The 26,351-nt window shown below is 36.6% G+C and overlaps 1 protein-coding gene across 4 annotated transcripts in view; it reads right to left on the bottom strand.

Moving 5' to 3' along the window:
- The window catches only part of LOC146002566 (uncharacterized), a 68,164-nt gene extending 44,606 nt beyond the window's left edge, over nt 1-23,558 (bottom strand). The window contains exon 1 of one of the 4 annotated variants that reach the window (XM_083140502.1): nt 23,433-23,558. The gene's annotated coding sequence lies outside the window, so the exon portion shown is untranslated. Of the gene's footprint in view, nt 1-22,985; nt 23,082-23,148; nt 23,233-23,432 lie in introns of those variants that run through there. The other 3 variants (XM_083140499.1, XM_083140500.1, XM_083140501.1) reach the window with 3 other exon arrangements.
- Between the last annotated feature and the right edge of the window lie 2,793 nt (nt 23,559-26,351).

Below are 26,351 nucleotides of genomic sequence, written 5' to 3'. Positions count from 1 at the left end.
CTACTAATCTGGGATCAAAAATAGTAGTAAAACCCGTCAAAATGGTTTTGGAATCATTACATTTGGAAGTACAGAACATAAGTTATAGTGATTTTCATAAAAGTCTGAAAAATCACCACTCACAAATAATTAAAAATCGCTGCCAAATGTAAAGCCTTAAAAAATTTCAATGTCAATTTTGAACACTTGAAGGATGTAGAAGTAAGTGATTAAATTATTAATATTTTTAAATATGGTGATGCAACAAATTAATTCAAAATTGGTCGAAATGGTATGGAATAACCCAGATGCATGTGCTATAGTGAAGTAACGAATGTTTTTATGTGGTACTATTTATCCCATGATTTCATCCCTTCCTACTTCCTTTCATATGAGCTATATGTTGGAATTTAAGTATTATGAATTGTTATTTAAAGTGCTGTTTGCAAAACATAATTGGTTTTGTACATCAAGATTTGTGGTGCCCTACCGTAGTTCATCGTAAAATTGTCATACCTTGTGTTTTCAGTCCAAAATTTGGTTTATAACCTTTCGTCTCATAATCGTTGCATCAGCACGTGAAATAACAAAACAAATTATAGCAGTGCAGAATCCTCAAGGACAAAATATCATATTTATTAAGTCGATACTTTGCAACACTGTAGTAAATTTTCTAACGTGTAATATGTTGACTATAATGCACGAATCAACAACTAATATGTTAACTTCTTCTTTCAGACTAGAAAAATGTTTATTAAACTTCCATGAACAAAGTATTTGTTTTCATATGGACTTTTCAATTTCGACGTATTCACAAATATTCTGTGTATTCTAATTTTGCAAAAGACAGTTTGCATAGTAACAAATGAGTTTTTAACTACCAGAAATGAAGACACATTTTTTTTAAAAAAGGAAAAATCTTCACATAATGCTCTCCCCCCTTTGCAAAAAAAAAAAAGAAAGTGGTATAAAATCTGGCATGAATATATGGTGAAATACGGTACCTCCACACCCTCCCTGATGTGGTGCAGTACACAGGAAACCTGTGCTGGCTCCTGACATGGGTTACAGAAGAATAAGAAAAGCATTGGAAAGTCCTTACATTATGTTTGTGATTTGTGTTTAAAATAATGGTGCTTTTGATAGATTTGGGTGTTGACAGGTGGCAAATGCTGCTAATTTGATATCAGTGAAGTTTGGATGGGAGATATAGAGCACACTTCTTGTAGTGCAAATCACATGATACATGCTTGTGCTTCATGCACACTATACCGCACTAGCATTGTTCTACCATGATACGGAGATCTGTATTTTTGTGGTGTGCTTCTTAATCTGTGGTAAAAAATAAACTATCCTAATACAGTAGAGCATCGATTATCCGAAGCAATTGGGGGACATGGGTGTTCGGAAAACTGGTTTGTTCGGATAATCGAACTGTACATGTTTATTTGCCAAAAAGAAGTACTGTACAGTAAATTTATTCATAAAAACAGGCATCTGTTTAAGTATTACAAAGTAACGTACAAAGGCAACTTTAGTAGGAATATATAGTATGTGGTACAGTTTATTAAACAAAAATACGTATGTACATATTACATACGCATTTTGCATGAACAATACATACACCGACAGAAGTGTGCTGATTGTTGAAACACAGCGACTGGCAGCTTGGCCGGTCAGCAGCACCTTATGAAGGCCCCATTAGAAGCAATGTTCCGCCAGCGGTGGCTCAGTGCGGCGACTACTGTGGGAAACTTGGTTTGGGAGTGAGGGGGATGATGGACGGTAGGGTGGGAGAGTAACAGGTGCGAGCGAGTACACAGTTCGGTTAAGCGGTCGTTCGGTTGACCGACGTTCAGATAATCGACGCTCTACTGTATATGCAAATTTCAGATGCACGATTTTTTTCAAGTAATAGCCCTGAGTACATGTTCTGGAGTTGTGGGAGAAAGGATACTGCTGACCGAGTGCATCGCTTTGAAAATTTTTTTTTTTTTTCATTCATAGATTTCAATATAATAATAATAATAATCCGTTGCGCAACAGCCCATGAAGGGCCAAGGCATACCTACCGACTGCCAGTCTCCCTCCCACGCTTGACGTGCGTCACCTCTAAGCGTGGAGATCTTCAACCAGTATTGGAATAGTCGGGGGGTCAGCCCGACGTATCCCCAGCCGTTATAGTAGGTCAAAATTGTTTCCAGAGGAGGAAACACTGATCTACGTATTAACAGCATGCTATTGCAGCAGGGGTTCCACAGTTTGAATCCAAGCCTTGGTATGTGTGCTCGTGTTGACTGCCCCTTCATCAATTCATCATATCATCACTGATTCTCATCTTCGCAATAAGCCAAAAGTGGCAATAAAAGCAAAGTAAAATAAACCACGATGAGGAAACCACAAATAACAGAAATATGTGGCCTTGAAATGTGGCCCTGGTAAGGAAAATTCCTGCTCCATTGTTTCAGGAGAAAACCAGGGATGGCAGAATTTTCAAGTTCAAAAATTTTCCTTTAATACTTCAAGTTCGCTTATGGAAATTTCCATTTCAGTTTTCAAAATACCAATTCTAGTGTGTGTTTTTTAATGTTTGTGTGTTTTCTGTACCACATGTATAATTAAATTAGAATAATAAACATGCCATCATAATTTTTTTTCACTGTTGCTAGCTGAATTTTGAAATCTGCAGTGATATGGTAGAGTTGACCACATATTAGAATGTATTGAATAGTTATTCATGCTGTACCCCATTGAGATTTATGTTGACTTTTTTTTTAATAGACAGATTTTGATGTTTTACATACTATAAAATTGGTTACAGCATGCGGAAAACCAAAAATGGAGATATTTGATTCCAAAGTATGGCCTGTGTAAGTAAAAACCTGCAATCTCTGAGTACCTCTGCCACTTTTTATTAGTAAAATCCATTACACTAAATAGTGATGCTGGAAATTGCTAGCAACTCCAAACCTAACGAGAAAAAATTAAAACTGCTGTTGTGGAATGTCGTGTTGGGTGCTATATTCACTTGAATGAAGCCTTAAGGCTGTCATGTTGGGTGTTATATTCACTTGCATGAAGCCTTCAGGCTGTCATGTTGGGTGTTATATTCACTTGCATGAAGCCTTCAGGCTGTTCTGCTTCACATTAAGGTAACATGCCAAGGTAGCAGACATACTTTGGTAAATGTCTGTTATATCGGAGACACATTTCTATCGGATATTTTCAGTTTTAAATGGTTCGTACTTACCAATTGTGTATTGCGGAACATAGTTGAAGGTGCCATTATGCTTTTTACATGAAAATAACTTCAATTTTTCACATTACGAGTAATACTTTTGGGTCCTTTCTTCCGTTACGGAACATACAATATGGCGCGCACAGATGTAGATCATGGCACGTCGTGCTTGTGTTTTGCAGTGTCTGCAGTGTTTCAACTTTCTTAACGGAAAAATACCTACTTTTGACGAATCCACAAACCATTGACAGATAGATAGCCCCAAAGAACATTCATGATAGCCCCAAAAACCATTCACGATAGCCCCAAAAACCATTTCCGGCAAGGTTAGGTTAGGTTGGGTTAGGTTAGGGTCATTCCACGCCATTTCAACGAGGTCAGGACACCCACCAACTCCGATTTCAATGAAATTTGGCATACAGCAGTGACGTGCGGTGACGTCGATACTTGGGGTAGCAGTCAGTGGCGTGCTCAGGGGGGGGTTGGTGTGGGTCACACCCCTCCTCCCTTTAGGGCCAGTATTCCTACAAAAAAGAAGAATGTCAATAACAGGAAAAGATTGCAAAATTATGAATGAGTACCAGAAAAAAGTACACGTAACTCCCCCTCCACCCACATTCGAAAGTAAAAAACTATTTGATTTGACTCTAAGCCAGAGATCCTGGGTTCGAATCTCGGATTGGCCATTTGTGTTCTTTGTGTGTGTTCCTTCGTCTATTTTGTTGTACCGAAGGTGGCGGAAAAGCGAAGTAAAATGAACCAAATTGAGCAATCAATCAATGATTTATTTCATTTTTGTTACTTAGCGTCGCTTTTTTGTCACATTTGGTTAATTGCAAAGATGATACGATGAAATTGATGAAGGGACGAGCACAGGGAACGCCCATGCCCGGGTCGGGGTTCAAACCCGGAACTCCTGGTGTCGTAGCGCGCTGTGATAACCACTCCCCCACGCTTGGTTGATTTGGTGACAGGTAACAAAACACAACACACTTTTTTTGTAGTTTCTTCAATGATATTCATTTGACTTTTTGAGTTCTGAGATTCATTTTTTATTCCAAATTATTTCATTATTCACTGCAACACATAGGACAAGAATGCGCACTCATCACGGGTTCGAATCCTGGCCTGGGTTGTTCATATGAGGTCCCTTAACCAATTTCATCATATTATCACTCAATCCTCATTTTCGCGATAACCAAATGTGGCAGAAACGCGAAGTAAAATAAACCAAACCAACAACAATATGAACACGCGTTCTCTTGCCCAAATAAATACATCCGTATTTATGACTGTTAGAGACCAAGAGTAGTATATTTAAATAAAACACTACTAAAACGAGAGTCAGATAGAGCCTGAGCATATATTTGTAATTTAATCATTATATATTCCATATTTGTAAAAGAAAAAAAGAAAGAAAGCATAACATCATTGTCTGCACATAACACGTTCCCATTTCATAAATAATAAAACTACATCCCATATTATACATACGCACATATTGTACAACGTGTAAAAGGTTGTGAAAATACAGAGAACATAAGTACTGCAGAAAATTTTACCCTGAGTTCTTTACAGGATTTACAAAAAATCTATGAGAAACCAATCCCCTATCTGTCCTATAGGAGATAGACTGGGGGACCTGAAAGCCTGGGCTTTCAACCATTGCAGCGGGGAGCGAGGGGACAAGAGAGGTAGAGGTAGAAATCTTCCTTTTCCTTGGGCCGGCCGTTTCTACCTGGAAACTGGTCTGGCGGAAGAAGAGCGAGCTAGGGTATCCAGCCAGCTTTGCCCGCGGAGAACACCGATGGACGAGAAGCGCGTGGAAAAGAAAGTGTTGCGTATGAGCTGTGGTGGCTTTAACAAGACAATAAATATTGTGATTTGAATATAATTCGAGATGTGAGATTGATTGATCTATCTCTGCTAGACTAGCTACTCCTCAGTGCACGTCACTGGCATACAGCTTTTCTTTATGGTTGAAAGAAACACCCTAACTTTTTTTCACTCTATCTCAAACGGTTTTCATTTTACAGCACTTTGAAATGTCATCAAATCATTGTTGTCTGTCACTCTTGAGACCATCGACACAAGATACCCTTGCTTACATTTATTTCTTTTCTCCTTAACCAATCTTCAGATTTCTTTGAAATTTTACACAAAGTTCAATGAAATAATGAGGATTTCAGAAAAAATACATCAGCACTCTACAAAGTTTACAAAAGCCTATAAAAAGACATAATGGATTTGTAGCCTAATTTTTCTGGTGGGAAAAAGTAAGTTACGAAAATCTGAATTTTCATCATGTGGGTATAATAGAACCAAAAACTTTTGATGTTGAAAATCATTGCAAAGACATGCTCTTTCTCTACAAGAAATATTTTTTTAGTTTTTTTTATTCCTTCTAACGAAACTTTTACGTTTTTTTGGAAATTGCCTAAAATTTCAGGGTCAATCCATACCAAATGGTCCAGCACTGGTCGCTCGACCATTTTCAAAATATTTCATTTGTTTGTCATTGTAACCCCTGTACAAGGGTAGTTCAAAACAGGCATTATTTTTCTAAAACTAGACTTAGTTTGAAAATGGCGGCCATTTTTGTTTCATGAGTTTCAACATTTTTGGCCTATGTAGACAGTTGCGATAATTATGATAACTCAGCTAAGAAAAATTATAGAAATATGGGGTAAAAAACATTGTTTTCAGTACATTTCAGGCTACATTTTATGTTCCGTATATTTTTTTACCACATCTAATGCAAATGGCTGAAATTTAGGGTCAAAACTGACTGATATTCAATTTGGAAGGAAAATCAATGTATAGGATATATTTTTAGTAGGGAAGGAATGAAACACCAGAACTATATTTTTAGAGGAAACATACACATCCAAAGTTTCAGCAGAAAATATTTGAGCTCTGTTACTGGTTTCCGCACTGAGTTAAAGCTCTTTTAAAATGCTCATTTTTCTCAAAATTTGCGCCCCAAATATATGTCTGGTTGGAAAGGTACTCCCGATGGCATAGTGGTTACGTCGACGTTTTGTAATCAAGGGGTCCCTGTTTCGATACCCAGTGGAGGCACATACTGATTCGGATCTCACTTTAATAAACTGTAGGTCCAGTCTTGATTAGTCTTCAGTGCATAAAGTTGACTTAAAACTGAAATCAAACCAATATCTTGTTGAGAACCTAATAAATATTTTTATTTACTGCATAAATAAAAAAAATAAAAAATTTCGAGATTTCGATTTCGAGATTAATATTACATGAAAACAAAGTTACAACAGGCGGAAGTTTGGCAAAAATAGACAAATTTACGTTATTAGTTATAATTATTTCCTTTTAATGAACTATCATGCAATTACAATTATTGTACGTATTAATTAATTGCAACATACGAATGGCATAGTAAGCCCGTTAGTAGCTATTATCAAAGAAAAGGTGTATACGGCTGTGTGTCAAGTATTTTCTGCGGAAACTTTAGATGTGCATGTTTCCTCTAAAAAAAAATATAGCTCAGATGTTCCATTGCTTACCTACTAAAAAATATACCCTATACATTGATTTCCCTTCCAAATTGAATATCAGTCAGTTTTGACCCTAAATTTCAGCCATTTGCATTAGATGTGATAAAAAAAGATACGGAACATAAAATGTAGCCTGAAATGTACTGAAACAATGTTTTTTACCCCAGATTTCTATAATTTTTCTTAGCTGAGTTATCATAATTATCGCAACTGTCTGAATGTTGAAAGTCATGAAACAAAAATGGCCGCCACTTTCAAACTAAGTCTAGTTTTAGAAAAATAATGCCTGCTTTGAACTACCCTTGTACAGGGGTTATGACGACAAACAAATGAAATATTTTAAAAATGGTCGAGCGACCAGTGCTGGACCATTTGGTACGGATTGACCCTGAAATTTTAGGCAATTTCCAAAAAACGTAAAATTTTCGTTAAAAGAACTAAAAAAACAAAAAAAAATATTTCTTGTGGAAAAAGAGCATGTCTTTGCAATGATTTTCAACATCAAAAGTTTTTGGTTCCATTATACCCACATGGTGAAAATTCAGATTTTCATAACTTACTTTTTCCACCAGAAAAATTAGGCTACAAATCCATTATTAGTCTTTTTATAGGCTTTTGTAAACTTTGTTGAGTGCTGATGTATTTTTTTTCTGAAATCCTCATTATTTCATTGAACTTTGTGTAAAATTTCAATGAAATCTGAAGATTGGTTAAGGAGAAAAGGAATAAAATGTAAGCAAGGGTATCTTGTGTCAAGGGTCTCAAGAGTGACAGACAACACTGATTTGATGACATTTCAAAGTGCTGTAAAATTAAAACCGTTTGAGATAGATTGAAAAAAAATTAGGGTGTTTCTTTCAACCATAGAGGAAAGGTGTATACCAAATTTCATTGAAATCGGAGTTGGTGGGTGTCAAAATCCTAGTTTTTTGCATTGATTTCATGTGGAATGACCCATTAGGTAAGCATAGTTAAAAAAATAAAATTCTCGTAAGAAAAAGGCACGTTTCGAAACACTGGCGAGACCGCTTGACTTTCGACACTCACGCCATCTGCAGGTACATAATGGAAACAACGGCATAATGTTGTCGCTTTGCACAAAATGCAAGTTTATTATATCAAAAGTGCTTATTTCTTGTTGTCCAGCATTCTATGGTGAGAAAATACCTCCACGAACTTTCAAAATACTACAGAAACTCATTTCCGTAATTAGTTTCTTCTATAAAAATGAAGAAATGTGTCTCCGATATAACAGACATTTACCCATACTTTATTTCATAATAAAACATATCCGTGGGCTAAAAACAAGGAGGAAAACATTCATAAACAACATAATCTTCACAAGCCATGCAAAATATTTGACTTTCTCGGGTGGGGGGGACAGAGAGACAAGGGTATTGTTAATTCTTCCATGCCACTCAGGTGTATGAATTAAATACTTTTAATCCAATATTCATTAATAAATAACTATTTTAAGTTCAATTTCAAAATGCGTAGATTTATCTTGGATTCATGGCTTTGTTAGTCCAAATTAGGGAGGGGAAAAAAAAGGGTGGCTTCTGAGAAAATTGACTGGTACCTCAATTATTTTTAATGATGTCAAGTGGCACACAAAGCATAAACACAGCAAGATACAGGGCTATCGAGTATCTTCCAGTGACATGCTGAAGGATATTAGTAAACATTTCAGTATCATGTCCATCTAATTTGTTGTACCCTAATGAACTTTCACTATTTTTTTTGAACAGACAATTTACCTGATGGTTTCACTGTGGGTTTCAAACAAAACCATCCAAATTAAGCACTTCGAGATGGCTGGTTTCGTGACAGCAATTAACACGTCATTTAGTGAAAACTACAGAAGATAGAAGATAATTCAGTTCAGTTTTTTTTTTGTTCATTTATATTCATGTGAAGCTATGACATGCTGGAATAACAAAACTATTTACTGTTACTACTTTTAACAAACATATTTAGAAAATGTTGATCCCACACCCCTCAATTATGCAATGTAACATATGAATGGACTATTACTCTTCCACCACCCTTCAGTGCTGGTATGTTTTACTTTTTGATATGATATGTTTGGTAACAGTTCGTTATATCGGAGGGAGACACATTTCTTCATTTTCACAGAAGAAACTACTTACGGAAAAGAGTTTCTCCAAGCATTCCAACGTTCGTGGAGGTATTTTCTTTCATTGTGGAATCTATTTGACCGGCAAATCATATATTTTTCAAGAGAAATATCCCACTGTCGCACAATTGCCATGCTTCCCATACGTGAACTGCATGCTCCGCATGTTCGATGACATAACCCACTGTCAGTGTTTCAAACTCTTCTTTTTTTACTATGCTTGCCTAACCAAACCACACCTAACCTTATGGAAATGGTTCGTGGGGCTATTCGTCAGGTACCCGTGCATAATGTATAACTTTCACCGGTGACTAACACGATAGTAGGTATTTTTCGGTGAAAAAGGTTGAAACACTGCATACCCACAACATGAGTCAAGATGTGCCTGCCATATTGTGTGTTCCGGAAGCGAAGAAAGGAATAAAAAAAAAATTAAAAAATCATTCTGTATGTGAAAAATTGTGTTTGTTTTCGTGTAAAAAGCATAATGGCACCTTGAACTATGTTCCGCAATACACAATTTGTAAGCACAAACCATGCGAAACACAAAATATCCGATTTAAATGTGTGTCCGATATAACAAACTGTTACCATATGTTTTTTGCCAAGAAATATCAATCACATGTACTTGTTCAAATCTCCACCCTCGAGTATATACAATGGAATATAATTTTCATGTAACAATATTAGTAAACACTAGAGTGCTGCATCGAGGCCTGTTTGTTCGATCGTCTGATAGTTCGCACGGATGATGCTAGAGGGCTTACAGAAAGGAAAGTTTCTTCGCTCGAGCAAATAATGCTGAAACATTCAAACAATCGGTATATGCTCGAAGCCCAGTAGGTCACGTGCAAATGTGATTTTTCTGTAGTAGTGGGCCTTCAAATATGGATCGTGAAGTGAAAGACATATTAAAAATTAAACTGAAGTGAACCTATTCATCAACTCTACGTTAAAATGTGATTTAGACTATCATACCAATACCTAGCAATTAGAGTGCTGCAATGAGCGTTTTTCGCTCTAGCGGCAAATAGTTTGCACGGGCAACACTAGGATGGCATGCAGAATTGATAAGTCTTACGCTCGAACACTACTAGTACACATATTTCCCTAATTTGTCTATGATAATGGGTTCTCAAATATGGATAGTGAAGAAAAAGAAGTGAAATTGAAAAATAAGTGAGCATAGTCATCATCTTCACGTTAAAATGCAGTTTTGTACATCTTACAGAGTTATGTGAAAATGAAATAGTTGATTATGGGTTGAAACTACCTACCTAGGTAGACTGACACTATGTTTCTACAATTATTTTCACATTGAAATGCTGTCTGATTGAATGTTCTAACTGCATTTTATTATTTCGCAGAATAAGATTATCCTTTACGGTAAGTGAACAATGATGTACACGTAGAAAATGCTTGTTGCACTGTGACACAATATTTGTAATTTGCATAGGCAGGTCTGTCAGCATGTGTATCCATTTTATGTTTTGGTCTGTAGATATTGCATACTTTCATATGTGTTGCATTTGAGTCTTACATAATAATACATGAATTATGGTTTACAATTTAATTGCATAGAGTGGTTTCCTTCCATGTATAGGTTTTAGGTTGACAGTGCTGCTATTAGGCTCTGAAATACGGGACGTTACGCTCGAGCGTGGGAGATTCGATCCAGTATTTTCGAGGCAAAGTGGTCCAATGCAGTACTGTAATAGCAATATATGAAAATGAATAGATGATTATGGGCTGAAACTACCAGAATGAATTTTTACACATATATATTTGCACGATTATTGTCCCATTGAAATGATACTTGATATTACATATATTCAAGGTTATTAGAAGTATAGAGCTTGGGTCAATCCGTTGTTTACTCTGATGACGAAACGATGGTGAGAGGTGAATTTATCCATGAAATGAATTCCAAATCTATGCGGTAGTGTTGCACTATGCAGATAGGAAACCATGCCAGAAACTGAACACACAAAATGGAGTACAGAATGAGCATTTCCTGATGTAAAATGCTTTCTTCTTTATAAGCAATAAACGGGCCTTCAAAATACTATAGGGTAAATTTCTCGTATCGGACAAACGGCTGAAATTTGCTAGTTCATTTAATTTGAATATTCGTACTTACGTATTCTGCATTGAGAAACATTGCTGAAGGTGGCATTTCGCTTATTTCACTGGAAATAAGCTCTATTTGCGACATATCAAGTAAGTTTTCTTCGTTTCTTTTTGCCTTCGGTAACACGCAAAATGGCGGTCACAGTTTCATTACCGTACTCGGCATGCAGTGTTTCCACCCCACTGCACTGAAAAATACCTACTTAGCCCACAAACCATTGACGCATAGCCCCACGAACCATTTCCCGTAAGGTTAGGTTAGGTAGGGTCACGTTTAGGTTACAATAGTTAAAAATTGGGTTCGGAAAGAATATGCGTAGCCCTACACACCATTCTTGCATAGCCCCACAAACCATTGACACATAGCCACACGAACCATTGACACATAGCCACACGAACCATTGAAACATAGCTCCACAAACCATTTGCGGAAACGTGCATTCTTCAGTTACAAAATCACGTGTTTGGAAACACTGACCGGGATTACGTCATCACACACAGGCTACATTCACCTAGAAATAAATGGATGCAAGAACTTTCGTGCATCGGTCACACATTTATATCGAAAAATAGATGATTTACCGGCAAAATTCAATGAACGATGCGAGAAAACAATTCCCTGAACTTCCACAAGTATAAAGAAACTTCATTCGGTAAGTAATTTCTCTTGTAAATTTGAAGAAATTCATTTGTCCGATACGAGACATTTACCTACTATAGACCTGAATATGCGATGCTAAAAAGGCTGGTGAGGTCAAGAGTGATGCTATGTTTTAAGGAAATACATATATTTGAATGAGCAAGTAATTCGAAAAACAGGTCGTGTAAATGTATTTATTTCATAGTAAGATCAATAATTATAATCACAAATTAAAAATTATTATATCCTGATCAATTACAAGTAAATTTGGGCATTGTATGTAATACAAATCTCAGTTTCATGTTAGTGCAAAAATGTTCGAGTTCAACCAGTGCGAAATACGAACCTAGCTGATTGAACGTGTTGATTACATGGATGTCGACCATATTACTATTAATATTCCTTTATTTAACACAAAAGAAAAATATTGGGATTTTTATGTCCATATTTTTGTGCACAAGTTGTCGGAAATTGTGTAGTTATATATGTATAGGACACATATTTGTTTTCTAGCCATAAAGGATATTCAGTTCCTTCTTCAATAACATAGGCCTACTATGTTCCAGTTGTTTAGCATTTTGGTAAACGTTACGTCAAATAAATATAATGTCCAACAATGAAGTTTTAAGACTTCAATAAATTTGAATAGCCTATTTCACAAATACATTGTGGATAATTTTGAACCTTTTTACTCAATATAAACAATAGATATTATTTTATACCTTTGTAGAATATCTTTATCAAAAACAGCTAAATATTTTTCAATATTGTGATGATGTTAATAAACTATTTTTTTTTTTTTACCTCAAAGTAGCATTTAAGGTGTATGGAAATTTAAGAAGGAAAATCTGTAGACAAGGTATTAAAGTGAAAATTTGCTGTTTAAAGTAAAATGATTCATACCTCTGCACAATCAATCATTGCATTTCGTGTAAGCTATTTGCTTTTTTCATTAATGCTCTGCATGGAAGAGTGACAAAGCGAGACATTTTATCCTAACCTTTTGAAAATGTAACAAGTGGTTCGGATCCCACTTTAAATTCTATATCAGCTCATATGTGCGTAAAGTGGACTTGAAACAACAAAATATATAAAAATCCTCAATGGATTAATTACTACTCTCGAATTCGAAATTTTGTCCAAGTTTAGATTATACATACATCTATTTTACCTGACATAATTTCGGCACACATCTATGTCAGTTGGAAGTATGTTATCGGTTAAGACTTAATGAAACACTGGTTGATTTACTTAAAACTTGTGTGTTGTACTGAAAAACAACTTGCATCAAGATTTGTCTATTAATTTTTAGCATTATGTGGTTTGCCTACCGATAAGAAATATTAAAGGGATATTAAAACAAAAAAATTCCTTAACAATCACAATCATCTCCTGGTTGTACAGTATGTACATGAAACCTCCGACGTTCTTTTGCTTTTGCATTGGATTTATTGAAATAAGTTGCTTTAATTAATATTCTCAACCAGTTTCATTTTCCGTGTGATCGTAAATCCCTCCATAGGCTCGAATTAGTAGGTTAGGTCATTTGAGTTTGGTATTCTTAGCATCGAGATGTTTCAAGTAGGTTAGAGTAGACTAGTTAAGTTCAATGCATATTTGTACACTCTCATTCTTTGCCTGAACGTGTGTGTGAACGCAAAATCTTTGATGAGAAAAATGCTTTTAAAAAACTCCGACCTATAACCACGGTAACTCGTGCAGCCAAATATTTACCATATTTATGGAAAATTTTAAAAATTCTGCCCATTACAAACGTGAATTGAGTTTTCAAAGTTTGCAAGCTTCTTTAAAACTAATTTCAATCATTCTCTTTCCCAATCCTCCTGCACGTTAAATTTTCAAAAATTATCTTAAATACGGAACTCGAACATGCAAGTGTTTATTACATAGCAATTAACTATATATGTACGCTGAGAATTTTTCAAGGATTTAGAGAAAGATTCAAATGTTTGATACAGTTTTAACTAATTTGAAAAATAAAGGTAGATTATGCAGAACTGTAAAGTTTGGATTTAATGTTAATCAATGTTATTTACGTATTTTCAAATGTTCTTGGAGGTGAAGTCAACATTCTGAGTTAATAAGAAAAAGGACGATTAGGTCAGAAAACTAAATATTACGCTTCTACAAAGCACTGTGTTACGTTAAATGTTGATTCTACTGGACTAGTCCTGTGACGTCAGAGAAGCTGATGTGAAGCTCGTAATATTTCGAAAACTCATTTACAGTTTTTGGCTTCAGATAAATTGAATACACCGACGGGTATATACAGGGTGGCTCAATAAGTCACTTAACACCCTCAGTACAAGGCCACTGCGGCATGGAAGGTGAAAATGGCGATGACCAATCATTGCCTGGCCAAGGGGGAACCACATTGACGCCACAATTTTAAATGGGAAGGGGGTCGTGCGACATATCAAAATGGGCTAGAATTTCACGAGAAATGCAATGGTGAAGGTTTTTTCAACGTATCTTTAACCAGTAAAAAGTTATGACTGAATTCTTGTACCAATTAGCTCCTTTTCGAGGTGTTAGAAAAATGCCTTACAATTTGTTTAGCGCATCGGTAATGCGTCGAGATCAAAGTGACGTCTAGGGAGAGAAGTTCACATGCCATTGCACACGATTTTAATCGGATACATCCATGAAGAGCTGCGCATTATGAATGGTTGTCGCGAACAATTTACAGTGTGACGCTTCCATTGAATTAAAAGTCCTTCACAGTGACAAGGCTAATGTTTATGTTCAGAAGGAAGTTTATAAACAGAATATTCGATGCTTTTTATCTGATAACCCATTTTCGACAGATCAAAGCTGAATGGTTAGTGTTGGTAAGTTAATGGTGTCTCATGCAGTGTGGAACACGATTGGTTAGTCAATTTTCCATCAACGGAACCTTAAATGCTTAGGGCTAATTGGATTTGTTAAATAAACAGTTTTTTTCATCCTTGCTTATGGAAGAAGGTACTTTTTACAGTTTTTTTCAATAGGGAAGAACACCAGAACACTTATGAACCAGTTTTTGTCTAAAGTTAGTTATCAGATGACAAGGGTCACATATTCTGTTTATGAACTTCCTTCTGAACATAAACATTAGCCTTGTCACTGTGAAGGACTTTTAATTCAATGGAAGCGTCACACTGTAAATTGTTCGCGACAACCATTTATAATGCGCAGCTCTTCATGGATGTATCCGATTAAAATCGTGTGCAATGGCATGCGAACTTCTCTCCCTAGACGTCACTTTGATCTCGATGCTTTACCGATGCGCTAAACAAATTTTAAGGCATTTTTCTAACACCTCGAAAAGGAGCTAATTGGTACAAGAATTCAGTCATAACGTTTTACTGGTTAAAGATACGTCGAAAAAACCTTCACCATTGCATTTCTCGTGAAATTCTAGCCCATTTTGATATGTCGCACGACCTCCTTCCCATTTAAAATTCTGAAGTTGAATTCAAGATGGCGGACATCAAGATGGCCGCCGACCGTGTAGGTGGCGTCAATGTGGTTCCCCCTTGGCCAGGCAATGATTGGTCATCGCCATTTTCACATTCCATGCCGCAGTGGCCTTGTACTGAGGGTGTTAAGTGACTTATTGAGCCACCCTGTATTATACATAACATGAAATAAATACTAATTTCCCAATGTTAAAAATGAGCAATAAGATTTTTTGTTTCCATTACCCCCCTTTGAATTGTGGACAAACCTGAAAAATGTTATTTTAACAGCATGCGTAAGATGAGAGGATGGTATACCATTAAATCATACCAATGACCACTATTTACTCCAGAGGATCTGTGTGCACATCGCCATTTTCATGGCACACTGTTATTTGCCTCCAGGTGCGATGTGAAATCCTCCGTAACATAAGATGTCAGATCTGGATTTCGGGGTGGCCATTTTAAGAGAATACCTCAATGATGTGTTCAGAGACAAACGGATTGGATGAGGACCGTCAAATTTACCAGCACCTTTAAAATTGCCACCCTGAAGTCGAAATTTGACATCTTGTGATAATGCGCTATGGGGGCACATCAAACAGAAAGTCGCCCATAATCGTTATCAGACAAGTGAGGAACTTCAAGAAGCTGTTCGCAGTGCGTTTGCTTCCATCACGCCAGCCAAGTTACGAAGGATTTCACATCGCACCCGGAGGCAAATAATACTGTGCCATGAAAATGGCGGTGTGCACACAGAGTAAATGGTGGCCATTGGTCTCATTTAATGGTATACCATCCTCTCATCATACGCATGCTGTTAAAATAACATTTTGCAGGTTTGTCTACAATTCAAAAAAAAAAGGGGGGTAATGGGACTTTTGGTACACCCTGTAAAGGAAACCTTCGTCACTTCATTTTTCATGAAATTCTAGCCTGATTTGATATATCACATCACCCCCTTTCATTTGAAATTTTTGCATTGAATTCAATATGGCGGTCAACAATATGCCGGACCAGCACTTGACACACACGGCTAGGGATCTCCCTGTGCCTAACCTATTTCTTTCATGACCAATTATACCCAGGATAACTCCTTCACATTTTGTACTGGGTGTTAAGGGACATTTGACTCGTCATAGTTCATATAATGGGGCTTTTATCAGTCACATAGTTACACATATTATTTTTTATCTTCTGATCCCATTGCAGTCCCAGAATGATTTTTTGATATGTTTTAGAGTATGGTATTAGGGACCAAATATATTTTTTTTTTCACGATTTTTGGTGATAACATGCTTTGAGATATTCAAGGTCAAAGTCACGTGACAAAATTATATTTTTATCGAAAGGTAGGCTTGTTATATATCACTGGAAAGCTCGTTCAATTCCCTGTACAATAAGCTTTTTTTGAGCTTCCTATGCAAAATAGGGGCGGAGTTACAGCAGATTTAGTATAGCTAAGCGGGCTCAAAAAGTGCAATTTAGGCTAACTTTGACCTTGAATAATTTAACAATTACAAGACACAAGAAACTCAAAATTTTCATAGTTACTAAGTTCTATTCATAGTTTCAACTCCCCAAATTTCATGAAAATTGGAGATGGTCAGGTTGGAAAGTGCACATATCTGTGTTGATTTGGTATGGAATGACTCGTACATGCATATCAATCGGAATGCATTTTTGCTTCTTTTTGTCTCCTGAACCATACAATTTTAACCTTTTGCCGAACAAGGCCTTTTTCACATGTAAGCCTGTATTGCCCGAGCCGATTTTGAGCAAAATGCAGAGTTTCAATTAAATGAGTGTAGATCGGAGGCTAACTAGGAGCAGTTCGTAACCAAGACAATAGTAAACAAATGGCAGTTGGCAAGTACAGAATTATATGGGAGTATATGGAAGTGAAAAACCAGAGTCGAGGAAACACACAGTAAGCAATCGCTAAAAGTTAACAGTAAGATTTAACAGACGTAAATCAAAATCGAACCATGTAAAAATTGCAGTCCAAGTTCCATTTGTTTTATTTCAATTTCATCATGATACGAATGCAATATTTACATGGTTCGATTTTGATTTACATCTGTTAACACATACTGCGAAGTTTTAGCAATTACATAAGATTTTGTTCAATATATGCTTTCGTGGTTAGGTTAGGCAGGCCAGGTTTGGTTTTCTTAGCATTAAAATAAGGTCCCTCAATGCATTCTACTAAGCATATAAATTAATACCCACTAGTCTACGATATTTATAGTCGCTTGTAAATGGAAAATACACTGTCCATGGGAAGTGTGCATGCTTGTGTAAGGTAATTTTAAGTTTTCCACATAAATAACTTTTTTTTCGAAATCCAAATGGTGCTCATTACTTTTAAATCCTAAGGAATCGCTCCCGGTCTTTTCAACCGTACCTGTTTAATTTTCTTTGCATCTCCTGACTCTAGAAACCAAATGCCCCTTCCCCCGTAGTACCTTCCTATTGACTTCTTCACTGCCTCGCCAGGTGGTTGTCGTGCCCCTCACCCATTCTCAGTTGATGATCAGCAAATAGTTTTCCGTTCAACCCAGTCCATTCCTCTGTGTGTCATTTTTTCCATTACACTTTACACTTCGGTGTTGTATTCTGTTAGTTGGAATGACCATATGTAGTAAATTAAACTTGTTTCCTTGTAGAAAATGAATCACAAAGAAGAAGAAAGACTTTTAAGACTGTTACATAGTGTTGATAAAGAGGAAATTCGAGAAGAAGAAAGAAGAGGAAATCCCGGTGCAATTAGAAGGCAATTATCTATTGGCCAACCTACCTTCGAGCCTATTGATGAATTGATTTCCGAAGATGAGGATAAAGATAGTGTGGAATTACAGGAAGATGATACAGCATTGAAACTTTCTGGAGATGAAGAAGAGAGAAATGTTATAGCTGGGCCCGAGTATTACGGTCAAGGATAAATAAACTACACTGAGCATTCACTACCCTCCCCATATAAGGCAAAACGATAAACACAATTTCGTTAGGCACATCCCAGACGTGAGGCAACAAACGGACGTTTAAAGTCATTTGTATTTCAATATTTGTGTTCATACATAGATTTTCACTCAAATGTATTTTTTCGTGTTTTAAAGGAGATTAGAACTTTCGATTTTGGAAGAAAAACTCAAGTCATATTTTGTTTCATGATAATTCATCACAATGAGAAAACCTATTATGTGATTTTATTCACTAACAAGTAATATTATACACTAAACTTGTGATTAGATTAAGTATTCTTTAATAAAAATCTCACGTTGCTCTTATTTGTTATATATTTTTACACCCGGTCTGAACAGCATTGCACGACCCCTCACGTTACTTTTTCCTGTCCGATCTCTCATGGATTAAGGAAGGTTCAAATTTCGTGTGACAATGGTTGCCAAAATTCTCTTCCTGCTAGGAGAATTTGGGGGGAAGAAATCAGAACAGTTACCAAAATTGCAAGCGAGAAAACGCCTTCACATTCCTCACACAGGAAGTAAATGGCAGAGACAGTTTATATCACATACATGAAGAAATGAATGACTCGGACACATATGGAAGGGAAAAATCAGGTAGCAGTCTGTTATAGCCAAAACACATTTTAACCGTCCATTAAGTCATTTTTTACATTCGTACTTAATTTTTATGCATTGCGAAACATTGTTTAAGGTGAGATTTTGCTTTTTCACTGAAATAACCAATTTTTTACATTAGGAGCATTTATTGTTCGTTGCTCTTTCGCTTTCTTTACACACAATATGGCGGGCAAATCTTGACTAGCGTTGTCTATCATCTGTGTTTATGCAGTGTTTCAACCATCTTAACCGAAAAATTCCTACTTTCGTATTACAGATTTTGTATTTTTTTCCTGGTTCCAAAACTCCATAATTCATGCACGCATAGCCCCACACACCATTCGATTAGCCACACGAACCATGCACGGGAAGGTTAGGTTAGGTTCTGTTAGGTTAGGCAAACATAGTTAAAATTGTCATGTTCTGGGAGAGAAATGGCGTCGTTGGAAACACTGACTGGGGGTTATGTCATCGAATGCACGGAACATTTGGTTCACGTAGTCAAAGGTAATGGAGGCAAGAGCTTTTGTGCATCACAGAGACATTAATGTCGAAAAATACGTTTTACCAGCCAAATAAATTGAACGAAGGGAGAAAACACTTCCACGACCTTTCAAAAGTCTACAGAAACTCAGCTCCAGAAGTACTTTCTCCTGTAAAATTGAAGAAATGTGTTTTGGCTATAACAGACTGTTACCAAAAATCATTCTACAGAAAACATGCAGTAAGTTATCACTAAATCTATGAAGTATGTGTTAACAAACATGAATGAAAATCAAAACATGTAAAAAAAAATCAATGCGCCACGAGTTGTTTAGAATTAAACAACCGGAACTTGAGCCGATGCAGATAGTAATTTGACGTTTCCCTTATGTTTGGTGTTAGTTGTGTGTGAACTTTCGTATTTTTGGAGTGAATGCAGAATATAGAGAATATCTCCAATTTCGTTAATATTTGGTATACTAACTAAATTTGGCCTTCTAATCACGAATCTGTTGTTAAAATGCGGGGGTCACGTCTGGAAATAATGAAAAAAGGTGAAATAATGAAAAAAGGTGATGTAATTTGAGATTTTTTTTAAAGCTGTATCGAATTGTTTTACGAAAAAAATTAACTAAGCTTGCCTAACCTAACCTTACCGGAAATGGTTCGTGGGGCTATCCGTCAATGTTTTGTGGGGCTATCCGTGCATGGTTTGTGCAGCTTCCCATTCATAATGTACTGATCAGAAGGCCAAAAATTAGTTAATCTACCAAATATTAACGAAATTCAAGATACTTTCTTCCCTTAAGCTTACCACAAAAAGTTTCGTGCGGATATCAGTTAAATATTTTCCCAATGAGCACATATTGTAAGAAAATATAAGTTTTGTAACAATGTAGTATGGGCACAACATATTTCTTCGTTTTTACAGAAGAAACTACTTACGGAAATGAGTTTCTGTAGCATTTTGAAAGTTCGTGGAGGTGTTTTGTTTCGTCATGGAATCTATTTGACCAGGAATTCATGTGTTTTCCAATAAACACACGCACAAAATACGTTGCTTTTATTTGCTTCCTATAAGTATACCGGATATTGCGTGCGTTTCATGACATAACCACCTGCCATTGTTTCCAACCATGGCGTAACCTTACCGGAAATGGTTTGTGGGGCTAGCTGTGCATTTAACTATGCTTGCCTAACATAGCCCAACCTAACCTTACCAGAAATGGTTCGTGGGGCTATCCGTTAATGGTTTTGTGAGCTACCTGTGCAAACATAGTTATATGCATAGCACCACAAATCATTCATGGAGAGCCCCAAAAACCATTCACACATAGCCCCTAACGTTAGGTTAGGCAAGAATAGTTAAAAGGTAGTGTCTGCTGCCACGTTCCTTTTCTGCTGGAACCTCAAAAAAGATGCACGTGGCAGCAGACTCGGTCTTTGTCTTATCGCGATTTAATCATGCTATGTATGCAATTATGTCTGTAACACATACTTTGAGGTTGTAGTGATTACTTTCACAGAAATGTTTTAAGATTATGTCATTTAGCATTCATCTAATAATAAACCTAAATGCTCTCGTAGTTAGGTTAGGTTCTGTTAGCATTAAAATAATATCGCTAAATGCTTTCTAAAGAAAAAAGTTCTAAATTACCTGTACATTCATTCCCACTAATCATAAACTTGCATTTCTCTCGTCTCAATCTGTTCAATACACAATTCGTAAGTACGAACCATGCGAAACACAAAATATACAATTTAAATGTGTCTCCCATATAACGAACTGTTACCCCACATATTCTTCTACCTCTTCGTTCTCACTGACCAAGCAACAACTAATGCTCTGCAAGTAATGAAGGAACAGTGTGGCAATGCTGTAGACAGCCCAACGAATGCGGAACGTCACTTGTTCATATCATCAAACATGGTTGTCATGCTTATGTATGGAGAATAATTGTGGTAATGAAGAACATAATTTTGCAACATATATAGATGTGACTGTACAATTTTTACACGTGACCACCAAATCTTAACTCCATATACGTTACCAGGACTGCATATTTAGTGAGTATAAGAAGTAGGAAAGGAATTGGCGACATTCTCTATGTTGTGCATTCATACCGGTAAATGTTTACTGTCCTTTGGACACCTAAAACTTCTGAGTTTCGTCAATTTTTGACATTTGTACTAACCTATCTGTTTCCCGGAACATTCTTTAACGTGTATTCACTTTTTTTTGATCAAAGTAATTGCAATTTTATTTAAAAAAAGTGATTTTGTAACTGGAGAACGTAGGTTTCTGCAAATGGTTTGTGGGGCTATGTGCCAATGGTTCGTGGGGCTATGCGAGAATGGTGTGTGGGGCTATGCATAGTTTTTCGAAACCAATTTTTAACTATTGTAACCTATACATGACCCTACCTAACCTAACCTTACCGGAAATGGTTCGTGGGGCAATGTATGAATGGTTCATGGGGCTATGCGTCAATGGTTGAATATCCACTATAAAACATTCCCACAACACACAAAAAAAACCTTCCAGATGTTAGACAATGCTACACGAACTTCTTACGGTAAGTAGTTTCTTCTGTAAAAATTTACGAAATCTGTCCGAAGGATAGTAAGCAACTACCTTCATACCTATTTTGGTCCAAAAAATATCGCAATATTATCAATTCCAAGAAATTTAAATTATCAATTCCAAGAAATTTAACGTAATTTTAGAATTGTAATACAATCATTGTAGGTAATGGATGTTGTCGAAAATAATACCTTGTACAGTCACGGACACAGCCGGCTTGTAATGAATACATTGACTGTATATACTATACTGGTTACCTAGTTGCAAAATGAATTAAATTACAAATTTCAACAAATTGGTAACAGTTAGATATAGCAAAAACACATTTCTTCAAATTCACAGGAGAAAAGACGGGAAAGTACTTACGGAATTTAGTTCTTGTGAACTTTCTGAAGCTGGGAATAGTGTTTTTTCGAATCGTACAACTTATTCAGCCTGTAAATAAGGTATTTTCGACATTCATGTATCTACGTTGCATGATAGCTTGTGACACCATTACCCTGGACTACGTGAATCAAATGTTCCGTGCGTTCGGTTATGTAACCCCGTCAGTGTAGCAACAACCCGGTACTTTGAAAAGATGACGTGCGAGGGTTTTTTTGTTGTTTTTTTTTTTTCAATTTAATTTTCTGTTTGCCTAACCTAACCTTCCGTGAATGTTTTTTTGTGGAACAATTTTCGATTGAAAACCTTTTGTGAATAGCTTGTGCGGCATTTATCGGTTCATAAGTTTGGAAACACTGCATATCAGCTGACGATAGACAAGGTAAGTCGAGATTTGCCCGCCGAATTAGCAACGACCAATAAATACTCATAATGTTAAAAATTACGTTTTTTTCATTGAAGAAAAAAGTAATCCCAAGTTGAAAAATGTTCCGCTATGCATATGAGGTAAGTACATATAAAATTAATTTGAAAATAAACGAGTTAAATGTGTTTTCGTTATATCTAACTAGTACCATCAAATTAACCAAGGTATATCTTGTCCAGGTCTCTCAAAAATCATGTGAATGTAGATGTATTTTTTACATAAAAATACATTTAAAAAACAAAAGTTTACCACACATGTGACTTTGTACACGAAGCATTTACCAATGAATTTCATATTCCTTCATGCATTCTAATTTTGGTACATGCGTCTCATTTAAATGACTTCTTAGAGTAACAATCGTAATGAACTTAAAATGTTATTTTCATCACTTGATACAGAACTTATACGTACCGTAAAGACAAAAAAAAGAAAACAGCACGAGGGGGGAAAACGCCACGTTTTTATTTTCACACTGCCTTCATATTGTCATTTGTCTACAGTAATAGTCATGTGATTTATATTGCATGTTTGTTAGTAAATACAGATATGATTTTCCTAATCAATATTAACCTACCGCTTTATCGACAATGTGCGGATTAATTCAATTACTGCTATAATAAACGCGGTTTGTTACTTCCCGTTCTAATCCGAAGCGTAGTAGGCGAGGAAGCGGGAATCCCCTAAAGTTGAGGAACAAAAGTGGAATTTTGTTAGCTGGCGAAGCTGCATGTCATTACGAATGCCAAATATTCATAGATTATTCTTACGTCAGTTATATTTACCGTTTACAAATATATTTACATTATCTAATTTTCTCTTATTCGTTAATGCGATTTTAAACTAAAAATATATACTTACTAAAACGCATACTTCGTTCAAGAGCACTATGCTTTGTGTGACATCTAGAAATCGTCCGAATGCTATGTGATGTAATGATCATGTTCACATTCACATCAAAGATGCATCACAGATCACATGTACGCTCACCTCACTTAGTACTCCGTTCGATTGTTTCTTTATACAGCATATTTGCAGAAGATGCAATTCACAACCTATAGGTGTAGTACAGGCACGTATCCAGGAATTCCTTTCGGGGAGGGGGCTCAACACCATTTTATTAAGGGGTATAGACCGTGTTAAAAATGTAAATATAAACATTGGTGAGGTCTTGCCCGGTCCCCCCGAAACTTCCGGTTTGGGCCAGTCCCCGTTGTTGCCAGTGCAGATTGACCGGCATACGAAGTAAGAAATGAGCGCTTGTTTTCATCAGTTGTGCGACGATAGTCAAGAAAGGTATTTGTTAAAGTTCTACTCATGGGCGTCCGGTAGAGGGACAAGGGGGGCGTGCCCCCCCCCCCTGGAAAATGAAATTCAACCAAAAATTATATATTTGTCACATATAATTTCATTTCAGCCACAATTATATGTCTTAATGGACATTTCCACTTTGACATGAAAAACTTTTTAAATCCATTCATTTTACAGATAATGACACAAACATGAGATGTGCAAAATATCTCGGCGATATTTGTTTTGGTTCTCGAGATACACGCCTTCAGACACTGCTGAAATTCACCTCCTACGTCACAGATTTGAAAACGTCCTCTGCACCGACTAGACAGGCCTGACGTCATCCTTTTGAAATGCGTGCAGGCAGGGCTTCTGCTCGTCTCGTTAACTAGCATGGGCCGTGCAAGCGACAGTCATTTCTTACTGCGTAAAACAAGTATCTTGTTATAACTTCCAGTGCAAAATTAATGTGTGCTCCATTTGTTGGATATGAGTTATATCCTAACAGTATAGCAGTATTTACAAGTAGTATTGTAGCAGAATTGTATAGTGGAACCACAAGGAAAGAAACCTGCGCAGACCACATCGCGCTGGCGGGTGGGGGAAAAAGACAGGAAGAAGGAGGCTTCAGAGCGGCCAACGTCAGTGTTGCCAGACCTATTGATTTCTCGGTAGGATTCCATAATAAACTATTGCTATGGCACCTCCGACGGCCTGCTCAAAAACAAGTTTCCTGGTCACCTTACTTGAACATGGAGGGGAGAGTGGAACTCCACTCAGCCATGAAAAGTGCTGTTTGAACTGTGAAATTATGCCAAATGATGTGCTAGGACATTATTATTATTTTATTACTATTACTACATTACCATGGGCGTCCGGAAGGGGGGGCGTGGCCCCCCTGGAAAATGAAAGTCAACCAAAAATTATATATTTTTCACATATAATTTCATTTCAGCTGCAATAATGTGTGTTAATTATTGCATGAATATGATACATTGAAATTTAAGCAATGTTTTTTGAGGGAACAACACTATTATTGGAGAAAATGTGCCTTCCTTGCCCCTGCCTGGAAAATATCCTCCGGACGTCCATGTACATTACTATTTTTAGATGGTTGTATTTTATCCCACCGGAAAATCTATTTGTATTTTAGTTATTTTACGTCGCTTTTGTGCCTCTACGGGTAAGTACGACAACAAGGATGAATGAAAAACTGATGAAATGAATGAAGTGACACAAACACAGTGAAACGTCCTTACCTTACTAAGTAGAAATACTGACTTCGTAGCGTGGGCAAATTATTTTATATATGTATGTGTGTGTCTATTATATATTAAATGCAGCAACATAGAGGCAGCATAACAGACGAATAAAGCATGTGTTAATAACAAGAAATTTGCTAGAGAACGAAGCGGCATAGTTCAATTACAAAGGAAATAATGCACCCCCTCCCCCGTAGTTGCTTGGAACTTTCATCGGCTTGAAAATACTTAATTTTATATCCTTAATATACTATTCTATACTTAAATACTTAATTTTCTACAAAATTATAAAGCGGCATGGACATCCAGAAGGAAGTGCAAGGATGGTCGCCACCCCGTCCCCTTCTGGAAAATGAATGTTGACATAAAAGTACTTATTATTTCAGACGTATGAGTTGATTTCAGTTACAGTAATTTACATCCATTATTATAATAGGGATGTAGGAACGTGATAATTTCAAACTCAAGTGGTGTTTTCTGAGAGGGCAACATTATTACGGGGTAATATGCCTCGTTTACCCGCCTGATAAAAATACATTGTTTCCCCCTCGCTGGAAAAAAATCTGCAGACATCCTCTTGCCCCCCAGTGCGCACGCCTATGCCGCCCCCGAGAAGGTCGTTCATCCGCTACTATTAGATCATCGGATTTTGTAGCAGATCTTCTGGTTTCCCAAGGAACAATCTCCCGATTTTTTCACGTCTGACCTGGCAACACTGCCCCGAGGACCGATAACGGCAGGGAAAATGCGCGAACGCTTTTGAGGGAAGGTTTTTTTCCTTGTGGTCGAGCTATACTATAATTCAGCCACTCGGTAGAGGGTTTTCATTAGGCTGACAAAGCAATACTGGTAAGGTAACGGTCAATGGCTGAACACGTGAACAGCCTTGTTCATTGCCAATACATAGGTTCTGACTGGCAAGAAATTATTGTTACAAAAATGTATTTTCTGGAATTACAATTATTTTCGTCATACTTTCTTCGCAATCTTTAAAATAACAATACGTTTAGACAGGGTGATAAATCACTGCAGATTGGTGGGTGGAACAGCAGACAGTCACACACACACGCGTGCGTATATATGATGTCATTAAAAAAGTGTCAATTATTAAATAAAGAAATTAAATTATACAGTATATTATATCGACAGTCCTTCATTCAAAATGTAATTGCAAATTGAAGATTTTAATGTAGCTACTACTCATGCTATGAACAATGACTTGCCT

The sequence above is a fragment of the Lepisma saccharinum genome, chromosome 18 (genome assembly GCF_977018435.1).
Source record: "Lepisma saccharinum chromosome 18, izLepSacc3.1, whole genome shotgun sequence".
Lineage (NCBI taxonomy): Eukaryota > Metazoa > Arthropoda > Insecta > Zygentoma > Lepismatidae > Lepisma > Lepisma saccharinum.
Note: the sequence above shows the minus strand (reverse complement) of the source record. Positions and strands in the feature narration are given on the sequence as shown.